General features: G+C 44.8%; 1 protein-coding gene across 2 annotated transcripts in view; it reads right to left on the bottom strand.

Annotated features, from left to right (window-relative positions):
- Positions 1 to 20,870, bottom strand: part of JADE2 (jade family PHD finger 2) — a 385,478-nt gene extending 364,608 nt beyond the window's left edge. The window contains exon 1 of one of the 2 annotated variants that reach the window (XM_068277917.1): positions 19,978 to 20,870. The gene's annotated coding sequence lies outside the window, so the exon portion shown is untranslated. The remainder of the gene's footprint in view (positions 1 to 19,977) is intronic. The other variant, XM_068277916.1, reaches the window with a different exon arrangement.
- Between the last annotated feature and the right edge of the window lie 293 nt (positions 20,871 to 21,163).

The following is a 21,163-nucleotide window of genomic DNA, read 5'->3' on the forward strand; positions in this document are numbered from 1 at the left end:
ATCTTCAAACTGCAGGGCAATCAGCAGAGAAAAGGCACCTAGAGTCCAGCATGGAGTCTCAACACATTACTATCAGAAAAGCTGAGGGGTGGTGGGCACACAATCCTTTTTACACTTCCCATTTATTCACAAAAATGAAAGAAAACCTGCGTGGGGGAAAAATGTGCGTCAGACTCTTCAGTGCCATCAGCTGTTGAGGGTTTCTGCTTCCTCTTACTTCATTATATAAAAGGACTGTTTGGGTACAGCCTATTTTTCTTTTGGAGAAATGAATAATGAAGAATATGACTAAAAGAGAAAAAAAGAAAAACCACCAGGTGTAAATGGTGGGTTTTTTTGGCGTTAATCGCCAGAGCAAAGCGCTAGCGTTTTGCGATCAGCAAGTGTGAATGGGCCCTAATAGTCTCCAGGGGTAGATTTATAGTAAAACTATTTGGCGATTCAAACCACTGTTATTCACAACTGATTTAGTTAACGGTTTTGAGTAAACTGACCCTTCAAAAACAATTTGCATGAAAACTGACGACAAAACAACCACAATTTAGAATGAGAAATTTTTTTTCCAAGCAAATTACTTAAAAGTGGAAGGCAAGATAAACTTTTGCTAACTTACAAAAAAAAAAAAGTAAACAAAAGTTAGGATAAGGCTGGCCATGCACTAAATGCTAGGTACACATGATGAGATTTACTGTGAGAGCGATTATTTCCAACATGTCCAATCTGATTGCCGATCGATTTTACATAGAAGTAAACGGAAAAACAATCATGAAAAAGATCGGACATGTTGGAAATAATCGATCTGACAGTAAATTTGACAGAAAATCTCATTGTGTGTACCTAGCATTAACAACCTGCATACCAGCAGTCTCTGCCCCCTTAAAGAGACTCTAACATTAAAAACGTCCCCTGGGGGGTACTCACCTCGGGTGGAGGAAGCCTCCGGATCCTAATGAGACTTCCTACGCCGTCCTCTGTCCCACGGGGGTCTCGCTGCAGCCCTCCGAACAGCCGGCGACAGGCCCGACTGTTCAATTCAATATTTACCTTTGCAGGCTCCAGCGGGGGCGCTGTGGCTGCTTTCGCTCCGAAGCAGGCGAAAATACCCGATCTCAGTCGGGTCCGCTCTACTGCGCAGGCTCCGGAGACTTGTGCCTGTGCAGTAGAGCGGACCCGACGGCGATCGGGTATTTCCGCCTCCTTCGGAGCGAAAGCAGCCAGAGCGCCTGCGCAGGAGCCAGGAAGGTAAATATTACGTCACCGCTGTACGGAGGGCTACAGCGAGACCCCCGAGGGACGGCAGACGGCGTGGGAAGCCTCATTAGGATCCTGAGGCTTCCCCCATCCGAGGCGAGTACCCCCCAGGGGACGTTTTGTCGTTACAGATCCTCTTTAAAGGCCAGAAACTGCTGGTACCAAAAACCCACACATCTACCGACAAATCGCCACAGGCCCTTCGATCTCTGCCATTGCTATGAAGGCAAAGCTCTGTGACCCGTTCAGGAGCAGAGTCCATTGGCTCCTGACCCTGTGATCAAGGTGAGCCAATGAGATTGGCACAGTGATCACAAGGTCAGGAACCAATGAAATTGGCTCCAGACCAACTCACTGAGCTCTGCCTTCATAGCAATGGCAGTGCAAGGGGCCTGCGGCGAAGAGAGTGGTGCGATCGACTGGTCCGTGCAAGCATGATCATCAATTCTCCTGTTCGGTCAACTATTTCATCAGATCAGGGGAGAATCAATAATGTTCAGTCATTGGCTTGATATCTGGAATTGACCAGGACAGAAAATGGCAGCTGATCATGAAGATCTCTGCTACTATTCCTGATTTCAATTGACAATCGATTTTTTCAATTAGTCAAGGAGAATGTGGCAAAATAATCAATTCCTCTCTGTGCTAGGAACCAAATGCTTTCTTGATAGATTCTGCTCACACTTTACAATAGATTCCAGCAGGGAATGCACTGAGCGTCATTTGAATTGCAGCGTTGCACTGTTTGACGCAGTGCAGTGCTATTGGGCATCGTTCTACTGATGAATTTATCTCACCCACCATTCCCGACTCTGATACCGCAAGTTATTTTCTTAAGATTTTCGGATAAAAGCAGACTTTTGGGAGAATAGATTCTTAGCAGATTTATCAAATCTGCAAGGAATTGAATAGAGGGAAAGCAAAAAAAAAAAGTCATACATACCTGGGGCAACCTCCAGCCCCCTTCAGCCTGATCCCTCCCTTGGCACTATCATCCAACTCCCCGATCTTCTGGAGTCGGGGTTTACTTCGCTTGCGCACCCCTCTGCCACATTTCCGTCACCAGGAGTGTTCTGGTGCTGGCATGTATGATTTTTTTTTATTTATTTCATCTCCGGTACACAATAACAGGAAAAAAAAAAGTCCGTTCATGACAGATCTGTACAGACGATCAGAACACAAAAGGTGTGTCCTGCCCATTTTCTTACGGGTCGGCCAATACCAAAAGAATCAATGGAAGCCTATGGGGAAAAAGGCTGTGTCCATTCTCACTAGGCTGGTTGCAGCATATGTTTCACTAATTCACTCACCTGTTATAGTCACATTCAGGTTCTCCTTTGCTGCGGCCACTGTCTCTCGATCCACTGCATAGAAGAAGCGCCAGGATACAGATCCTAAAGCCCCATCAGAAGCATCAGGCTCCCATTGGTTTGCAATAGACCAAAAGGAATCTTCCATCCCCAGGGAGGACTCGCATTGGTTCACAGAGTGGTGAACCAATGAAAATCCTCCCTGGTTCTCAGGCAGGATTCCTATTGGTCATTTGCAAGCCACCTTAAACCTGATGCTTCTCAGATAACTATATCGGCATCAACAGCAGTGGAACATGAATGTGATGGCTAGATGTGGCGACATGGGGGGGGGGGGGGGGGGGGGAAGAGGAAGAAAGAAAAAAAAAAGGGACCGGCGCAAGAGAAGCTGACGCCATTGTAACAGACTGGAGGAAGGCAATTCTCTTCCCACAAGACGGCAGCAATGAGAGCGCCATTTTGGGTTGTTAAACCCTAAATCATACTGTACAAAGCAACCCTGGCAATGCGGACAGTCACAGCAGATCAAAACGTACAATTCATTGTGTTTACTCACTAAGTTTTGGTATCCAATGTGCTTTTTGACAACAAAATGTCAGTTTTCCGAGTAGTGCCCATAGAGGTCATGCAGGACAGGACTGTGTTATGCTACCACAAGGGAGACAACGGATGCATTGATAACAGACAGGTCTGAACGGATCCTATAATTAACACCGATTATGTCAATGTGTCCCTGTTGCAGTAAGCAATACAATGTGGTATTAATGATGGTCGTGTCTAGGAGAACTCACGAAGAAACGTGATTTGTTTGATCAGCTGATAGATTTGCAAAGCTCCAATTTGCTGTGATCACATCCTGCTTTAGCACAAGATCAGCTAATCAGAAAATTGCATATTACCTGACCAAACTGACCACATGCTTGTCTACGGGTTCTCCTCCATCACCATTTGCCATGTAGAATGGACAAAGTTTTATATCCCAGGATTCACTTAACTACCGGCAGTCACAATGCAGCCCTCCAGTCTGTCAGCAGTCACAAGGCTTCATCTACTGAACACTGAAACGCGGGAAATGCTACAGGGTACCTAACAAAGCTTAAAAAGACACTAGGGAAGAGAAAACAGGGGCATCAGAATTCCATCCAAGAGATGATTTGCATATTCAGGAGTGATGCCTCATGAGAAAGCATACTTGCTCACGTAAAGCTGAATTATTGCAAAAATACCTTCTTAAAAAACACCTGAACAGAGAGATATGGAGGCTGCCACATTTATTTTCTTCTAAAGCCCACCAGTCGCCAAGCCGATCTCTTTGGCTGCAGTAGTGTCTGAATCACACACCTGAAACATGCATGCAGATAATCCAGTCAGATACATCTCTTCAATCCTCATTCAAAGTCAATGGCTTAAAGTATTAGAGGAAGATCTTCAGGATATCCAGGCAACTGGTATGGTTTAAAAGGAAATAACTATGGTAGCATCCATATCCCTCTCAGTTCAGGTGTACTTGAAGGCACAATTGTGTTTGGCAGAAATTTGAGGATACAATACCCAATAAACGGTTTATGGATATAACGCGCTGTGGTGTACTGCGGGCCTTCTTGCTAAGCTTGAGCACCAATAGGGGCACTGGAACCTTGGCACATAAGATGTATCGTATGCAGCAACACCTACTACTGGTCCTGCTTTTTGGTCTCAAGTACAGCTTCACTGTACCTGGCTAAAATAAATGAATGTGGAGAACCTGGGGGGGGGGGGGGGGGGGAGGGGGGGGGAGGAATACTCAAAAACAAGTACAAAAAGAAAGCAAACCATAAAAGGTCACACCAGTTGTTGAAAACGTAAATAAAATGCATTTCCAACTGTCACATTTTAACTTTTCCCATATTCTTTATTCAGAATGCTGCAAACTATCAGTTTATTTGCACACAAACTCCATTTAAATTAATGTTTCATACAGTCAAATTTGTATAATGATTCAGACATAAAATCCTCCATGTTCATTCACGTCACGTTCTGAGAAATCCATATGTGCTTCTAAACAGTTTCGCTGGGCAGATCTTGCTCAGTCCTGATTGCTTCATGACAGCCTCGGCAAGCATTTGGGAAGATCAAATAATCCATTTTCGGAAGTCGCCACATTTTCTAAAAATAGCAACATTGTCAAAGGGAAAAAAATAATCCAAAAAGAAAAACAAACATTCAGACTATTTACATGGCTCCATTTCAAGGCAGAAAAGTTTCCTGGCAATTACTGATATCCGCTTTTTTAACCCCTATTTCCAGGAAGGTCTGTTGCGCAATCCTCGTGTTTATAATTGCACGTACTTTCTCAGGGGAGGGAGGGGGAGGCGGTTTCCAATACATAGAGGTAAACAGCTGAAACTTTTCCTTTATACTCTTATCCGCTGACAGCATTTTGCAATCAGATTCCAATCGATTACAGATCCGCTAGGTACAGTAAAGCTAATGCAATCTGCAGCCAACATTAGTACAAGGCATTTGCAATGCAACTTTTTCCCCCCCAAGCGCAATCGCCATCCTGCTGCATTTTTTGTGTGTGCGCCATTGAGCACCTATACTTTATTTAAATTTGGGTGGGGGGTGAAGGGAGAAAGCAGCAGATCCCTGCGAGGGAGTCCGGCACCATGTAGTTACACACATGTCTATTAAAAAATGTTCTTTAGGTAAAGAGAAAAATGGGGGGGGGGGGGGGAGAGCTAAGAATGTATAAGTATTTTTAGTTTATTAAAGAGAACCTGAACTGAAAATTAAAAAAAAAAAAAAAAACCCGACATACTTACCTCCTGTGTAGTGTTCTCAATCTCTTTCTCCTCTCCTGCATCCCATTTGTCGACTGATCAATGGAATTCTCGGTACTTTATTTTGAAAGTGGCCATTACCCCATAACAGCTTCCTGGTCAGCACACTGTTAAACTAATATCGCCCACTTGAGCCATAGGGAAACATGGACATTACCTTGCACATTCAGTTGTAACTGACAGCTGCTGATATATAACTGACAGAAACTGGTATACTTCAGTTCTGACAATATATTGTCAGAACTGGAAGGGATCACTGTAAGAAGACAATGGTGAGCTTCTGAGAGTAACTGACGGTGAGGTTAGTATGTAATATTCATTTGCAGCTACGTCATGTGTTTATTTTAAAGAGGAACTGTAACCGCAAAACGTCCCCTGGGGGGTACTCCCCTCGGGTGGGGGAAGCCTCAGGATCCTAATGAGGCTTCCCACGCCGTCCTCTGTCCCACGGGGGTCTCGCTGCAGCCCTCCATTCAGCCGTAACGTAATATTTACCTTCCTGGCTCCCGCGCAGGCGCTCTGACGGCTGTCGGCTCTGAAGTAGGCGGAAATACCCGATCGCCGTCGGGTCCGCTGTACTGCGCAGGCGCAAGTCTCCGGCGCCTGCGCAGTAGAGCGGACCCGACGGAGATCGGGTATTTCCGTCTATTTCCGAGCCGAAAGCAGCCACAGCGTCCCCGCTGGAGCCAGCAAAGTTAAATATTGAAATTACAGTCGGGCCTGTCGCCGGCTGTTCAGAGGGCTGCAGCGAGACCCCCGTGGGACAGAGGACGGCGTGGGAAGCCTCATTAGGATCCGGAGGCTTCCCCCACCCGAGGAGAGTAACCCCCAGGGGATCTTTTTGAAGTTACAGAGTCTCTTTAAATAATTTTACTCGGTTCAGGTTCCCTTTAACACAAAATAATGTTTGTAAGAATGTATACACATTAATGAAGTTCTCATGACAAGTATTGATGTGTGTGATAGGAAGTCACCCACAACAGGGGTTACTTGGCCAACACCATCATTAATAAAGTGGGGCATGTTAGAGAGAGAAACACCTACATAGTGGCTCTGAACAGAGAAAATTACTGCAGCCCACTTCATTCATGAACAGCAGCAGGAGGGAGAGTGTGGTTTGGAAAGAAGCAACCTAACACTTTCAGACATAAGGATGACAGTGATTAATCCAGGCACAGCAGTATTTGGCAAACAACTTGGGTTAATAATCAGTAGTAGGAAACTGCTGCCTGCTGGGCATGGCTGACGTGGGCCCGGTTATGTGTACATGACAGGAATGCATCATAGGTGTTGGAAAGACTTCTAACACTTATTTATACTAAATATTTTTAGCCGCAACCACTATACCTACACTAACAGCAGTTGTTATAACCTTCACCTCCCTTGCCCTCCCAGCTGGGGCACTCATAACTTTTCTGGCTACCACACTTGCATTGGACTGCCCTCCACCTGACCCACACTACGTGCCTGTGGTGTTAAAGATTGCACCATAATGATAATCTCAGTACCGATATAGTAAACCTCTGGCTACAGTAAGCACAGTCCCCATGCCCCAACCATGCACCTGTATGAAAATACAATGCATGACAAATCCAGATATAGTAAACTTCTGATATAGTAAATTACTTAGCCAGGTCCCTTGAAGTTCACTATAATAGACAGTTATCCCAAGAATTTTTTTTCCAGCCGGGTGGCAACACTGGGGGAGGGGAAAAAAAAAATAAAAAATAAAAGTTATCTGTACCTGGGGCTTCCTCTAGCCCCGTCCAGTTCGATTGCTCTGCAATTCCCCCTGGAAAGTCATCTATTCAGGGCGTACTGCGCATCTGCGGCCCAGCAGTGCGTGTGCCCCCGTTGCCGGGAGCATTCCGCACCAGCACAGTAGTACTGCACAGGTGCAGAGCGCTCCCGGCCACAGGAGCGCAACGGGGGAGAGTGTGCAGCCTCACTGCAGCAACTGGAGGACTTTTCAGGGTGAATTGCAGACAATCAAGGAGGAGGAGGATGGAGAAGGAGCAATCAGACTGGAGGAAGCCCCAGGTATGGATAATTTTTTTCCTCTCCCCCAGTAACCTTTAAAATACGTACACACATTAGCTGAAATTGACCACTGCAAACCCTCTTAGACCTGAGGTGCTAAGTAATGTCTTTCTCAAGTGCCTACCAGTAATTAGCATCTCTGCTCAGTGTAACGCCTGTAAAAAGGTGGCTGTGAGGGGGGGGGAAGAAAAAAAAAAAAAAAAAAAAAAAAAAAAAGGGAGGACCAGAGTATGATGGGGGATTTCCCTTTAAACTGGAATTCCCCCTTTAAGAAGACCACATTCCTTAAAACACACATACAGAAATATATTTGCATGTGGTATAGAGATTATTATCACATCTAGGCTTAATGGCAGGGGGAGGGGGGGACTGGGAGGAAATGTAAATATATGGTTTCCTGTGCCTACAAAGTGGGAACTTCCCGAGTATCTCCAAGATGTGGACATCTGACAGAAGGAAACACTGCAACTAACCCACTGCTGACAGAGATAAGCTGCACCACCCAGTGGCTCAAGCACAATATCACAGCACAAAGCAGCACACTGTATATAAGAATGCCAGCCAATGCAGGAAGGTCAGGTGATTTGCTTTGTTCCTCCTCACAGTACATAATTGAGGTTACAGTAACATTTCTATCCAAGCAGAATTTCTAGTTTGTTAAATAAGAAAATCATATTAGGCAAGTTGTAATTACAGTACTTCTAAAAGGTTGCCAGCTGATCAATGTTCAGATACGTATGTGAACATGATGGTTGAACTATCAACTAAACTATGTACAGTACCTGGGTTATATGCAGCCAGCAATAGTACTCAGGGTTAACACAGCAGTGCCTATTGACTACCCATTAGGGAAAAAGCTTTCGCATTTGAAACAGCATAGAATGCTTCAGCACAGAACTTTTATATATGCTTGCTGCAGCTGGGGGATTAACTTATCCTTGTCGTCATCTCTGGCCACTGCACTCTACACAGTCCCCCTCGAGGAGGAAGTATCAGCGAGATGGAATACGACGTGGACGTCAGCAGCCATAGGCGGCGACAAGGGCGAATTAACACATCCACCCTCCACACCCATAGCAGCCAGCATAGGTTTAGGCTGGATTCACAGTGGTCAGTAACATAATGCATTTGTTAAAATGTGTGTGAACTGCAATGGAGACTGGATATAGACTAATGCAAAGCCTGCATGCAGCAAGTTAGAATAACTCGATCCATTACTGTGAACAGCCCCATAGAATTGTATGGGCAGTAAGTGGACATGAAGAAATTTTCTGCAACGCAATTGAGCACTGTGAACCTAGCCTAAATGTTCTGGTTTTGTGCCAAAGCATTTGGAACGCCATTTCAAATTTGAAAGCTCACCTTTACTGTCCATATAAACTAAAGGTGCACATGCACGAGTATTGGCACCCGCAGGGATCCCTCAGACTATAGTTTTGGGGCCAGAGTTATGTCTAAAGGTTAGTGGCACATACTGTCATCGAGCAGGCAGGAGGAAGGAAGGGCACATGACAGAGCTGGAGGTGTAAGGATACCAATACCCTCGGATGATCCAGCACTCCAAACTGCAAGGAGGGTCAGGGGTCACCATTCACATGCTAGATTTTTGGCACACACACCACCCACACATAAAGTAGATAAATACTTGACCTACTTACATAAACGCCACATGTATTGTACTGTCCACATTTTGATTTCAGTAAATTTTATATAGTACATTCTGTTCCTGGTGGGAACCATGTCTTTTGCGCACAGTTTGAGGCTAAATACTGATGCAATTTCTTCCCTTAACTTTTTTTTTCTCCTCCAATCACTGAGTCACCTCAGCCTTGCTTGTAAACACAAGTCAGCAGAGGATCATGTTTCAGCTAGGCAGGGAAATAAAAGGGATGAGGAGGATTATAGATAAAAAGGACCCCCAGAATGCAACTGAAAGGCAATGGCTATTAAAGGGCCAGTGCTCCTAATGTATGCGATACTCACAGCAGAAAAAGTTTTGAATGCAGGATTAGCATATTTATCACTTAAAGCGGTATGAAACTGACCTAATATTCAAGGGGGGGGGGGGGGGAATGTTTTCCTACTTTTTATAACCCATACAGTTATTATTTGCTTTTGTGCAAAAGTATTATTATTCATTTAGAAATTATAAGTTCCCAAAGTGCAATTTACTCTGAAAGATGCAATTGCAATAAACTTTTAGAGCATACATGTCAAACTCCGTCCCGTGGGCCAAATTTGGCCCTCAGCCATTAAATTTGGCCCTTGAGTGGTTTCCCGCTATTTTTGCATTACGTCTTGCCCACTCTAGTCCACCAGGGAAGCTATATTGGAGGTGAAACCCTAGAACACCAGGGAGGCAGCCATATGGGGAGGTAGGGGGAAAGCACTAAACACTAGGGAACTGTATAGGGGAGGCTGGGGTTCTGTAGACACCAGGGACATGTATAGGGGATGGAGGGCCATTAGACACCAGAGAACTTTATAAGGGAGGAAGGTGGCCAGTAGACAATGAGGTTGGCCCGCGACTAGGAAAAGTGGGCCAAAATTGTACACTGGGACCAAGATTTCAAAAGTAATTTACCAAGCACTGATTGAACTGCAAGGGTTGCATTGCTCCATGCATGACAACGCTGCATCCCCCTCACAGAGAATTTATAAGAACTTTAGTCAGACGTACCATCGATAAGCGGATTAGAATTTGTGAAAATGGGAAATGTTCAGGTATGTTAGGGCAGCTGATGATCGACAGGAACAGCAAAAGCCACTCCTAATGTGTTATATATGAGAGCCACATAACAGGTGTACATTTCAAATGTATATTCAGTACCCATTCCAAACAATGGAAAACTGATAAGTCTTGTTGCGGCGCATTCTGTGTTTTTATGCCAAGAAAGTCATAATTCAGCATTGGATCAGATCAGCGGCACCCACAGCAGGTGAATGGGTGTCACTAGTTAATTCATCTCTTCAAAAAGTACAAACTTACGTATACACAGAGAAACTGTCCTGAAAAGTGATAGGATATGGTTGCCTTGGCAAACATACTTCAAGGATCAAGGGATTGACCATGAGATAGATAGTAGTTGATGCTGTATAGGGTGAAATGACGTGTCCTTTGTACCTGTAATTTGCTTTGATGTAGGATGTGGAGCAGACTGTGGGGGTATGAGGGGGGGGGGGGGGGGGTTAGGTTTAGTTATTGTTTGAATTAAACTTAAAAAAAAAACTGCAATAAGTGTATATGACATTCATAATACCCTAACTGAATATTCTACAGAAGTGAAGGTTGTGACACAACATACTCGGGATTGTGTTTGCTAATACAGGTCAGATTACTGTGACATCATGTGTTAAGTGCTTTGCACAACTAACCACAGGTCATGTCTCAGTAGTGCTCTAAGGTAAACATAACTATAGAGAGAACACCACTGGGTCTCTCTGCACTCCAACATACTCACTAGAAATGCATGGAGGTTAAACAAATGAACAACCTAGCATGTGATGTGTGACATATAGGAGGTAGCCATCTTAGATAGTAGATCTTATGTCAAATTCATCTTGTCCCCATTCTGTCTGCTGTGTCCAAAATACCATCATATGTGAAGTCTATACTGTACATTTGCATTCAATTTCCTTTGAAGGGTGCTGTAGTTACATTTGAATATCACCTAGCCAGCCACTCCATTAGCCTACTAGAAATGATGAAGCAGATAAAGTAATCGGTGTTAAGGGGCCCATACACTGGTCGATTTCAGCCACTGAGATCCTATAGAAATCGATCAGAAATCAATTCTTTCAAATAAAAAAAAAAAAAAAAAAAAAAAAAAAACACGATCGATTTGCAGCAGTTTACGATCTATTTGATCTGACAGGATGGCAAATCTAGGTTGATCTGCTGCTGGCAGCAGATCGATGGTCCATAGAGTTGCATTGGATCGAATGGTGCAATAATGCATTTAGATCGATTTTCAATAGATTTCCAATTGATTTCATTCTGTTTTTCTAGCCTGCAGCTACATTTTGGCAGGGCTGTGGAGTCGGTCCAAAAATCCACCGACTCTGACTCCTCAGTTTAGGATTCCACCGACTCCTCTAATTTGCATATTACAATTTTGTTGATTAAAAGTATATAACATGAAATTCGTCTCTTAACTGCCAACGCTTAGGAATTTTACAAGACAACTGAAGTGAGAAGGATATGTAGACTACTATATTTATTCCCTTTAGACTAAAACTAGTCCTTGGTAAGAGTACTTGTAAAAGGTACAAACCGGAACAAAGAACATCTATCAGGCCCTAGGCAATGTAAGTGTGGGTACATGTAAGAATGATGTGCAGGTACTCTGCAGGGGAATGAGGAGATTGTAAACAGACAACACCTCTGTGTTCAATGTGGACAGCATTCTCAGTGGATTCCTGCAGCTCTGTGGGGAGTGCATATGTAGAGTATAGTACTACTGTGTAAAAAAGTAAACCTGAGACAGATGAAATTAAAGTTTTATACATACCTGGGGCTTCCTCCAGCCGCCTTCAGGATAATCAGTCCCTGTATGTCCTCCTCCACCACCTGGATCTTCTGCTATGAGTCCAGGTACTTGAGCCAGTCAGGCGTAGTGCGCATGCACACACTCCGCCGCCAGGAGCATACTACACCTGTGCAGCACTATTGCGCAGGTGCAGAATGTTCCTGGCTGTGGGAGCGGCATGCGGCCGGACAGCGTGGTGGAGGACAGCGAGGGACTGATTAGCCTGAAGGGGGCTGGAGGAAGCCCCAGGTATGTATAAAACTTTACTTTTCATCCGTTTCAGTTACTCTTTAATTTGTAGTCACCAAACCAAATTTTAATAACATATCACATTATTTGATTTCATCAGCAAAGGGAGTGCATACATTTGCATAAATCAGCATCAATGCAGAATTATTTCCATCTCGTTGACCATCTCTATTAGTGACACAGCTACACATCAGGCTTTATTCTTACAGCATAAATGTTATTTAGTATATATAAGAGATTCCTGTGTACACATCATATATACAGTCACAATCAGATATGTATATCTGACCTTAAAAATACGGGGACTGCTTTATTGAAGCAGCACAAGTAACTAATTTTGACTGGTTTATTTCATTTTTGTGGACTAAGCACAGCTATTACTGTATATATACATTATTTTTATTGACTATTATCTGAGAAATAGAACATTTTATCATATTTTCTATTTTAATTACAGTTACAAATTCATTAGGAGTCGGAGTCGGTGCATTTTTTCCCGACTCCGACTCCAGGCACCCAAAATTGCCCGACTCCACGACTCCGACTCCACAGCCCTGCATTTTGGGATATAAAAATGGATGCAAATTGGATCAGTAAGTGTAATTCTTTGGACATTGCTACATGGAAAGGGTTACCCTGATCTAAGTCAGGATCCAGAGGCTTCCTTGAGGCTGCTTTTACAGTGGGACGTTAAAGTCCCACATTACAGCAGCCTGTAACGCATCCCAACTCACAGCAATTAAAAATCAATGGGCTGTTCACAGTGCACACGTTGCATTAAAGAGACTAACAACAAAAACCTCCCCTGGGGGGTACTCACCCCGGGTGGGGGAAGCCTCCGGATCCTAATGAGGCTTCCCACGCCGTCCTCTGTCCCACGGGGGTCTCGCCGCAGCCCTCCGAACAGCCGGCGACTGTGCCGACTGTCAGTTCAATATTTACCTTTGCTGGCTCCAGCGGGGGGCGCTGTGGCGACTTTCGGCACGGAAATACCCGATCTCCGTCGGGTCCGCTGTACTGCGCAGGCGCCGGAAACTTGCGCCTGCGCAGTAGAGCAGACCCGACGGCGATCGGGTATTTCCGCCTACTTCGGCGCCGAGAGGCATCAGAGCGCCTGCGCAGGAGCCAGGAAGGTAAATATTGCGTCACGGCTGTACGGAGGGCTACAGCGAGACCCCCGAGGGACGCAGGACGGCGTGGGAAGCCTCATTAGGATCCTGAGGCTTCCCCCACCCGAGGTGAGTACCCCCCCAGGGGCCGTTTTGTCGTTACAGTTCCCCTTTAAGGTATAACGCTGCACGTTAAATGAAAGTGCAGCATGCTGTGCGCTATACTCTATGTGGCTGCATTAGACTGCTTGCACATGCTCAGTAATGTATGTCAGGAGAGGAGGAGGTGAGAGTCCCATATTGTGTCTAGCCACATGGCTAATTAATATTCACTGCACTGTAGTGTTGTCCAGATCATGAACGATTCAGATCTTTGATCCAGATCTTCTTTGAGTCAAATCATCCGGATCACCACAATGAACGATTCGGTTCACAGTGGATTTCTGGAAGAAACAGGAACTGCAGCTTCTGTGCACAAGCACAATCTTCCTGCTGCATCTCTCCCTTCCCCATTAGCACCCTTGATGTGCCCTCATTCTCCTGCACCTCTCACTCTGCTGCACCCCCTGCTTCCCTAGTAAAATGATTCAAAGATTCAGTTCAAAGATCCGGATCTTTTCAATGATCCGATTCGAATCATTGAAAAGATCCAGACTTCCCAGTATAGAAAGAAAACGGCGCACCAAGAGCCCCATAACACGGCTCAATCTGACGTCCAACTTCAACACCACCATGCGTTGCGTTAGGGGCACGTTATGCGACCTTATTAACATCCCCTAAACCACACACACTTGGTCTTGGTGTGAAAGAGGCCTCAAACATGAGAAGTGTAAGTGTGCGTTTTTCCTCCAGCCCCCAGGCCTGACCGCTTCCTTGACACCATCCTCTGCATCCTGGATCTTCCCTAAATGCTCCCGGTATCTTTGGCAGTCAGGGCTTACCATCACTGGGAGCTCTCTGCATCTGCACTGGCATGCGCCAACTGGCCAAAGATACTGGGAGCCCTTACAGAAGATACAGGAGGCGGAGGATAGCACCAAGGGAGCAATCGGGCCAGAGGAAGCCCCAGGTATGTATGTTTTTATTTGTGTCCTCTGGTACACTTTTTTTGTATTTTTTGCCCTGGGTTCACCTTCAGGTTCTCTGTAGAATGCCCTACCCAATTGATTTTCAGTTACGATTTTGGAAGGATAGTAGTGGTGATCCAATTAATCTATCCAATCACCATGATGAGCTTAGCTTCACTCCTTTAAGACAGAATTTACTTATTTATCCATCCATCCACAGAATTACCCACAGCCTGCAAGGGATTTTTACCCTGGGTGACAATAACTGGTGTTGTGTGAGGTAGATCTTGGCGACCAGACCTATTTCATTTTATGTAACTTGGGAGAATCTCTCTGATAAAATAGTTACGCTTTTTAACATGGAATCGCAGGGGTCTCGAAGTTCAGAGACAAAGAAAGGAATGGCTACATGTTACACCATAAATGAAAGCGAAAACAAGAAGTTCTATACCAGAAGTATTGAGATAAAATGAGACCGACACACACAGCAGCTCAGCAATGCTGTATAACAGGGAGGAAGAGGAAGTGGTCAAAGCACCGGTTACTCAGTTAGGGAGGACCTGTCTTGCTACTGTAACAGTAATATAAAACAGCACCTCACTCCTACAGTTTCTCAAATACAAATATAGCAAACAGCTATTTTGGGAACACATCCCACTCAAACTTTTGAAAACTCCTACATTAGATCTTTTCATGTACTGTAATCCTTCCAACGCTAGTACTACTTATAAGCGATATAAAAATAACAGGAGTGAAGTTGTAGGCTGTGGCAACTTGTGCATGAAATACAGCACCTTACAAGATGCCCGATTCACTATTACTGACGTGAGATTTATCACATGTGCAAGCCTGGTACAATAACAGTCAGCATCACTTATAATCTAACACAGCAACCTGAGAAGCTTTATCAGGTGCTGTACACAGAGCACCAAAGACAAGGAGGGAAGACTGCTTGGAAGTTTGCTGCCAAGTTATACTAGACCAGCCACCTGACCATAGCAGACAGTAGTAATGAGATTGTCTTCCTTCTCCCAGCTTGTCTGGAAAAAAAAGTCCAGCAAACAGCATTCAAGGCTCCAGACTCCATTTAAGTCAATGGGAAGCGAAATATATCACAGTGTACTAGTGGGTGATTAAAAAAAAAATAAAAAAATAAAAAAATATTCGGTAGTCAAGTCAGAAATAAGGCGCTTTTTTGTGAATTTTGATTTTTTTTTTTGGCGGGAATTACCGACTTTTACCGCATTTTTTTACGCTAACAATGCGTACAATTTTACGCATGCAGTAAATCATGCGTAAAAATTGGTGAATGTCAAGATGGTCTTTTTTCAGTCGGGTATGTACCGCAAGTGCATTTCCGCATGCGGAAAATGGATTGTGAATAGAGCCCATTGTGTAGACAAGCTCTCCTTCTGCATGCAAGTGGCAAAATTGGCCAATCAAAAAATTGTATGTGTGCCGAGCTGTATGCTGGGTACACACCATGCGTTTTCTCGCTCTACAGGGACCGATTCTACTATTTCCGATGTGCTCGATTCGGGCTTCGATCGTTCCTGCCGTCGATTTGCAAAATCAACGGCAGGAACGATCGAAGCCCGAATCGAGCACGTCGGAAATAGTCGAATCGGTCCTTATAGAGCGGGAAACCGCATGGTGTGTAGTTGTGTACCCAGCATTAGGCCTGCTACACATGGGTAGATCTGTTCAGACAATCATTTCCTGATCAGAGCTCAAAAAGTCATTAACACCAAAACTGTGCATACGACGACTGCTGACTGGTCTTTTTGTTACATGTAAAGATCAACTGTTCATCTGCACATACACACAGCCAGATATGTGCACGATCGACTGAAAACCATCAATAATTAAAGGGAACTTGAGGTAAGAGGGATATGAAGGCTGCCATATTCATTTCATTTTAAACACTACCAGTTGCCTGGTGGTCCTCCAATACATTTAGCCATAGACCCTGCACAAGCATGCAGCAGATCAGGCACTTCAATTCAGCTTTTACAGGATTAGCCATGTGCTTGTTCCAGGGTTTTGACGTAGACACTACTTATGCCAGAGGATAAAGCAACTGGCATTGTTTACAAGAAAATAAATATGGCAGCCTCCATATCCCTCTCACCTCGGGTTCACTGTAAAAAATAATATCACAAAGACCAATAAAAAGTAAAAATTGTTTATTGGTGGTTTCAAAAATGAACGGATCAGAGTAGCATACGCGTGACAATCAATCCGCAGGGGATTCTGTAGTGAAGGAAACTAACAGGTAAATCACACAATGAGAGATTTGTACAAACCAGAAGTTTTCCAACTTGATCAATCAAGGTTCTTTTGATTCTACACTCGATATTCATTTTTCATTTGTGATCGAGTCAACAATAAAATCACAGACTGCTCAACAGGGCTGTGGAGTCGGTAAAAAAAAAAAAAAAAAATCTTCTGACTCCAACTCCGACTGAGAACCCAACATGGCTCAGACTCAGTCTCCTTAGTCTAATACTTACCAGGGCTGTGGATTTTGTACAAAATCAGGACTGACGCCTCAGTTTATGAAATCCCTGACTCCAACTTCGGGTACCCAAAATTGCTCCGACTCCAACTCCACAGCCCTGCTGCTCAATTAAAGGATACCCGAAGTGACATTTGACATGATGAGATAGGTGTGTATGTACAGTGCCTAGCACACGAATAACTATGCTGTGTTCCTTTTTTTTCCCCTTTCTCTGCAGGAAAGAGTTAAACTATCAGGTATGTAACTGGCTGACTCAGGCAGGAAGTGACTACAGTGTGACCATCACTGATAAGAAATTCCAACTATAAAAACACTTTCCTAGCAGAAAATGGCTTCTGCGAGCAAAAAAGAGATAAAGGGGAATTTCTTGTCAGTGAGGGTCACACTGTAGTCACTTCCTTCTGAGGCAGGACTGAGTCAGTCACTTGCATACCTGATATTTAACCCTTTCCTGCAGAGGGGAAAAAAAATAAAATAAAAAAATAAAATAAAAAATAAAAAAGGAACCTAGCATAGTTATTTGCATGCTAGGCACTGTACATACACGTCAGCGCTGCGTAATATGTTGGCGCTTTATAAATACAATAAATAAAATGTCTCACTATCTCATCATGTAACATCTCCTTTAACACAAAAAAAATCAACTCCTATATGCCAGGCTTTATTCAGAATGCTGTCTAAAAATAGTAGATTGACTTTCAGATAGCTCTTTTTAATTGACAAAAAAAAAAAAAAAAAAAAAAACACATTATGTACAAATTACAAATAATGCATTTCAATCCACAATACAATGACACTGAAATTCTCCTTTAACATCTCCAGTCCAGTAGCCTTTCATGGAATTCCCCTTTAAATACGTTATTTAACATTACATAACTTCATGGCGCTGTTCTTCCTTGTAGACTGGCTGCTTGCTAACTGCGTACAACAATCTGGAGTAATAATTACTTCCCCTTCAGCATGAACTTCAGACACCTTCTCGCTCACAACCAATGGCTGGGCTTGTGTATCCTCCAATCAGTGCCTAGCTCCCTCACCTCCAGTATTGCTGCTGCTACTACAGTTGGCTCCATGCTGCAGCTCTGTACAGGCAAAGCATGGAATCATCTGCTACACAAGAGGGGTCATACGATGATCTGCAACCGTGCAAATTGGGGATTGTTGTCAAACAAAGAGCCAGGCCCCCAGTGCAGGGCACCACGCGTATGGTGCTAGGTGCTGGATAAATCAGATAACACATAACCCAGGGGGAAGCCAGCCTGCAGATTTACACCACCTGCCGCACAGCTGTTTGGAATCTTCTCATGGAGCATCAATTTTGAAAACTGCTAATACCAGCAAATAAATGGACAAGTCTTACAGAAAACTTGTTTACATACATCACAACTGTCTTTTAGACGGCTACTTCCCAGCTTTGAACCAAATCACTCTTAGCTCCTCAGCTGTCCTTTTTGGCGATTATGTATAAAAGCCATATTTAGCTACTACATGCGTTTATACAGAACATTCAACCTCCATTGCTTATACTTTTTGAGTACTTTATGTGATCATAGCAATACTCTATAAAAAAAATAACTTTCAGATTCTCATACTTGGAGATGCTGAAGGGGGCGTGTTCCTTTATACACTAAGAAATCTTTCACCATTAAAAACAAACCAACCAACCAAAAAAAAAAATAAAAAAAAAAAATAGTAAAGTGTGTGTGTGTGTGTGTGTGTGTGTGTGTGTGTGTGTGTGTGTGTGTGTGTGTGTGTGTGTGTGTGTGTGTGTGTGTGTGTGTGTGTGTGTGTGTGTGTGTGTGTGTGTGTGTGTGTGTGTGTGTGTGTGTGTGTGTGTGTGTGTGTGTGTGTGTGTGTGTGTGTGTGTGTGTGTGTGTGTGTGTGTGTGTGTGTGTGTGTGTGTGTGTGTGTGTGTGTGTGTGTGTGTGTGTGTGTGTGATGGGGTATCTTCCATAATACTTGTCTATTCCTGTCACATTGGAATACATTTATTTCAAACATGGCTGTAAACATTGCATGGAAGCCAACAAGGATACTCATGAAACTGAACTAGCCAAAAGGGGAAAATAATAAAAAAAAAAACATTAAAATCAATATTATAAATTGATTATGGATAAGTGAGGCACAAGGCCTGCAAACAGATCACCGCTCTCAGCTTGTCATGGAGTTAGTGGCAGAGGATCAGAGGAGTAGGCATGACCCCAGAACACCCATATGCCCTAGAAATCTGCTTAGTTGCCTTAAGCATGATCTGGCTCTGGATATTCAAGTTGCATATTACAGCACTGCGTAATAGGCGAGCACTTTATACATAAAGTATAATAATAATAATAATAATGCAGATGGGTGCAATAACCAAGCGGTGGCCAGATCCAGCCAGTGCTGCAGGGAGGAGCAGCCAGTCAGGCCAGGGGAGGTATGTGTGGCCGGTGACTGGCAAATGTTTCTACAGAGAGAGGCGATCATCATCGCCTATCAGGTGTCCGATGGGAACCGTGACTTTCAGAAGGTAAACAACGGCCACGCCCCCTACAGTCCTCTCCTCCAGCAGCAGCCAGCAGTACATTTCCACTGGCTGCACTCAGTGACATGACAGCAGCTCCTCTCTGCACGCTGAGGCATGCCTGCTGATCAGCCCGCACCGTGCAGCCACTACAGCCCCACACGTGAAACACACAGCCTGCCTATGCCCAGCCCTGCCGCAGCCACCCACAGCCGTGCAGCCCGAGACGCGAGGAGGGTCGGCTTTTTTTATTTTTTTTTATTAAAGTTGTTGTTTGTAGATGCGCCCTCCCGCTTGACTCTCTCCAAACATGACTGCTGCCTAACATGCGCAATTGCCTAATGCCAGTGCTGCACATTCCCCACCTCTCTCTCGCAGCCTCCTCTATGGGGCTTGCTAAAAATGAAGCAGCTTGCAGATCTGCCACAACTCTGCACGGCATAGGAATGAAAATAACGATACCCGCCCGCATAGAAAGCTGGCACTGCCCTGGGTTACCTTTTGATAGGTTCAGGCGCCCGCCCGCCCGCACGCCCCCCTTCATAGAAAGCACTGCCTGCCCTGGACATGGGTTACCTTTTGCTAGGTTCAAGCGCCCGCCCGCCTTCATAGAAAGCACTGCCTGTGCCTGTGGGTTACCTTTCGCTGGCTTCAGGCTGTCTTCGCAAGAGATAGTAGCGATAGTAAGCAGCTCAGGTTAGAAGAGGGGAGGATCCCACCACGGCGAGGAGAAGCAGAGAAAGTCCGGCGGTTCATCGCACCCCCCTCAGCGAGGAGTGAAGTAACTCCCGTGTGAATGGCTGCGGGTCTATATCCTGCAATAGAGATAATCCTGCTGCGCGTCCCCTGCCGCACGCTTTCCTTCACGCCTTGCAGAAGGTCCCCCCGTACATAGCTGTGTGAGGAGACGAGCGCTCCGCTCTCTCCCTCTGCTCGGAAAGGGGGTGGGTGCTGCGAGGCTTTACTTTGCGCTCAATCCTATGTCAGTCTCACGCTGGAGGGGTTGTTGTTGTGTTTCTCTTTTTTTTTTTATACTTGGAGATCCAGGTAGGGAGGGGGTGTAACCCGTGTCCCTCTCGCTCTGATGACGTCTCTCCCTCAGCTTATACTGGACGTGCATCCATGACACATAATAACACATACATGGTTTTTTTTTACACGGACCCCTATCACGCCCCCTCCCGTGTCTGCAGACTCCTCATCCATCCATCTTGTCACGCAGCTCCCTTTACTTTACTTGTGCGCACCGTTCACCTCACACTCTCCCTTATCTTGTCCTTCTAGAACTATTCCCGCGCACTCCCCCCCTCACGTGCCGTTCAGGGAACTGCAGCTTCGGGGGGGCTCATAGGATGACTTGTGACGTACTTCGATTTTGTATTTCTTCTGCGTCAGGTTTTGGGAGAGGAGGAGGAGGGATGGGTGACAGAGGAGGGGCCGCTGCCTGTACAAGTGCGAAGGAAGTCAGGCTGGGCACAGCTCCACCACAGCAGCCTGTGTACCAGTGTGCTGGCCTGGGAGAGCCGTGCCCACTGCCCAGATGGCATTTTACTGCTGAGACAGCCCTTTCCGTGCAGTGCATGCTGGCTGGAATGTGTGTCAAGCCAGGCATAATACAGACGGTCCCTTACTTGCAAAACGACTCCAGTTCTGTTTCTCTGACATACAGAGTTAACTTCATGTGCAAAATGGACTGTTATGTTACATATTTTTTTAATACATTTCACAGTGCTGCATGAACTGTTAAAAGTAGTTAAAATAA

The sequence above is a fragment of the Hyperolius riggenbachi genome, chromosome 3 (genome assembly GCF_040937935.1).
Source record: "Hyperolius riggenbachi isolate aHypRig1 chromosome 3, aHypRig1.pri, whole genome shotgun sequence".
In the NCBI taxonomy this organism is placed as follows: domain Eukaryota; kingdom Metazoa; phylum Chordata; class Amphibia; order Anura; family Hyperoliidae; genus Hyperolius; species Hyperolius riggenbachi.